This window comes from Schistocerca piceifrons, chromosome 2 (assembly GCF_021461385.2).
Source record: "Schistocerca piceifrons isolate TAMUIC-IGC-003096 chromosome 2, iqSchPice1.1, whole genome shotgun sequence".
In the NCBI taxonomy this organism is placed as follows: domain Eukaryota; kingdom Metazoa; phylum Arthropoda; class Insecta; order Orthoptera; family Acrididae; genus Schistocerca; species Schistocerca piceifrons.
Genome location: NC_060139.1, coordinates 34426084 through 34429492, shown reverse-complemented (window position 1 = coordinate 34429492; position 3409 = coordinate 34426084).

Below are 3409 nucleotides of genomic sequence, written 5' to 3'. Positions count from 1 at the left end.
GCAGGGGTAAAATACAGGGAGGGAAAGGCTATTTACAATTTGTACAGAAAGCAGATGGCAGTTATAAGAGTCGAGGGACATGAAAGGGAAGCAGTGGTTGGGAAGAGAGTGAGACAGGGTTGTAGCCTCTCACGATATTATTCAATCTGTATATTGAGCAAGCATTAAAGGAAACAAAAGAAAAATTCGGAGTAGGTATTAAAATCCATGGAGAAGAAATAAAAACTTTGAGATTCGCCGATGACATTGCAATTCTGTCAGAGACAGCAAAGAACTTGGAAGAGCTGTTGAACGGAATGGACAGTGGTTTGAAAGGAGGATATAAGATGAACATCAACAAAAGGAAAATGAGTATAATGGAATGTAGTCGAATTAAGTCGGGTGATGCTGAGAGAATTAGATAAGGAAATGAGACACTTAAAGTAGTAAAAGATTTTTGCTATTTGGGGAGCAAAAGAACTGATGATGGTCGAAGTAGAGACGATATAAAATGTAGACTGTCAATGGCAAGGAAAGCATTTCTGAAGAAGAGAAATTTGTTAACATCGAGTATAGTATAGGAAGTCGTTTGTGAAAGTATTTGTGTGGAGTGTAGCCAAGTATGGAAGTGAAACGTGGACGATAAATAGTTTAGACAAGAAGAGAATAGAAGCTTTCGAAATGTGGTGCTACAGAAGAATGCTGAAGATTAGATGGGTAGATCACATAACTAATGAGGAGGTATTGAATAGAACTGGAGAGAAGAGGAGTTTGTGGCACAACTTGACAAGAAGAAGGGATCGGTTGGTAGGACATGTTCTGAGGCATCAAGGGATCACCAATTTAGTGTTGGAGGGTAGCGTGGAGGGTAAAAATCGTAGAGGGAGACCAAGAGATGAATAAACTAAACAGATTCAGAAGGATGTAGGTTGCAGTAGGTACTGGGAGATGAAGAATCTTGGACAGGGTAGAGTAGCATGGAGAGCTGCATCAAACCAGTCTCTGGACTGAAGACCACAATAAAACAACAACTATGGACTTTCGCTACATGTAAACACACTACCGCATTTGAGTCATGACTGGCTCGCCGGGTTTCGATTTGCATTATTTTCTTTTTTTCTTTTTTCGATTGTGAAGCTGAAATGAACTTCCGTGGACTGAAGAAAAAGGAGGAGCGTAGAAAGAAGACGGACAGGACGACTGCCAACACCAGCTGTGCCTGAGAAAGCGGTAGGAGACGGTGTCTGCACGCTAAAAAGAGCGCTCGTGATGGCACGCCTGACGGTCTGCGAGCCGATATCCCTGAGGAGGAAACCCGCAGGCCGAAGACATCAGCACAGTTGCAGGTGGCAGGGGCGCCTGCGGTCCGACCGCCGACCGCACTGGCGTCGCACCGAGCCGTCATACGTTACTGCAGCGCCTGTGTTGTCCGTAAGTACGGTCAAATGTTGCTTGGCACATGCATGCATCTCCGAAGGAACACTGCGTCGAACTTAAAGAACACCACAGCTTCACAATATCGGGTTTATCTACCGACACCGGGCAAGCGACGTTCAATTAATATATCTCCTCTGTATGGGAATCTACACTACTGGCCATTAAAGTTGCTACACCACGAAGATAACGTGCTACAGACGCGAAATTTACCCGACAGGGAGAAGATGCTGTGATACGCAAATGATTAGCTTTTCAGAGCATTCACGGAAGGTTGGCGCCGGTGGCGACACCTACAACGTGCTGACATGAGGCAAGTTTCCGAACGATTTCTCATACACAAACAGCAGTTGACCGGCGATGCCTGGTGAAACGTTGTTGTGATGCCTCGTGTAAGGAGGAGAAATGCGTACCATCACGTTTCCGACTTTGATAAAGGTCGGATTGTAGCCTATCGCTATTGCGATTTATCGTATCGCGACATTGCTGCTCGCGTTGGTCGAGATCCAATGATTGTTAGCAGAATATGGAATCGGTGGGTTCAGGAGGGTAATACGGAACGCCGTGCTGGATCCCAACGGCCTCGTATCACTAGCAGTCGAGATGACAGGCATCTTATCCGCATGGCTGTAACGGATCGTGCAGCCACGTCTCGATCCCTGAGTCAGCATATGGGGACGTTTGCAAGACGACAACCATCTGCACGAACAGTTCGACGACCTTTGCAGCAGCATGGACTATCAGCTCGGAGACCGTGGCTGCGCTTACCCTTGACGCTGCATCACAGACAGGAGCGCCTGCGGTGGTGTACTCAACGACGAACCTGGCTGCACGAATGGCAAAACGTCATTTCTTCGGATGAATCCAGGTTCTGTTTACAGCATCATGATGATCGCATCCTTGTTTGGCGACATCGCGGTGAACGCACATTGGAACTTTATATTCGTCATCGTCATACTGGCGTATCACCCGGCGTGATGGTATGGGGTGCCATTGGTTACACGTCTCGGTCACCTCTTGTTCGCATTGACGGCACTTTGAACAGTGGACGTTACATTTCAGATGTGTTGCGACCCGTGGCTCTACCCTTCATTCGAACCGTGCGAAACCCTTCATTTCATCGGGTTAATGCACGACCGCATGTTGTAGCTCCTGTATTGGCCTTTCTGGATACAGAAAATGTTCGACTGCTGCCCTGGCCAGTACATTCTCCAGGTCTCTCACCAACTGAAAACGTCTGGTCAATGGTGGCCGAGCAACTGGCTCGTCACAATACGCCAGTCACTACTCTTGATTATGTTGTGGTTGGCAGGAGAGCCAACACCGTGTTACTAGAGGAGGCCGAAAGGCACGTGTTTTAGCTCACACAGGCTGGCGTGAGGTCTGGAACAGAACAAGGAAATTAGAATTTAGAAAAACGGACATAGCTGGTGGAATACTTAACTTTAATCCATTAATGGTGAACGTCAGTCTTGACGGTACATGATTCACAATATCAATAGTAACTGATAATGGCGCCTTGCTAGGTCGTCGCAAATGACGTAGCTGAAGGCTATGCTAAACTATCGCCTCGGCAAATGAGAACGTAAGTAGGCAGTGAACCATCGCTAGCAAAGTCGGCTGTACAACTGGGGCGAATGCTAGGAAGTCTCTCTAGATCTGCCGCGTGGCGGCTCTCGGTCTGCAATCACTGATAGTGGCGACACGGGGGTCCGACGTATACTAACGGACCGCGGCCGATTTAAAGGCTACCACCTAGCAAGTGTGGTGTCTGGCGGTGACACCACATTCCTCCCCCGGCAAATCGGTGTACGGTTGTAGCATAAGGCTTCCGCCCGCCATGGGGAGGACCCCATGTTGACGTATGCGACGAGGTGGGGAGCCTAACAACAGGCGAGGCTGTGCCACCAGCACCCTGCCATTCGGACCGCGGGGAGCTAGGAAACGCCTGAAAACCTGCTCCAGGGTGCACGCCAACATGCGGCGTATGCGCCCG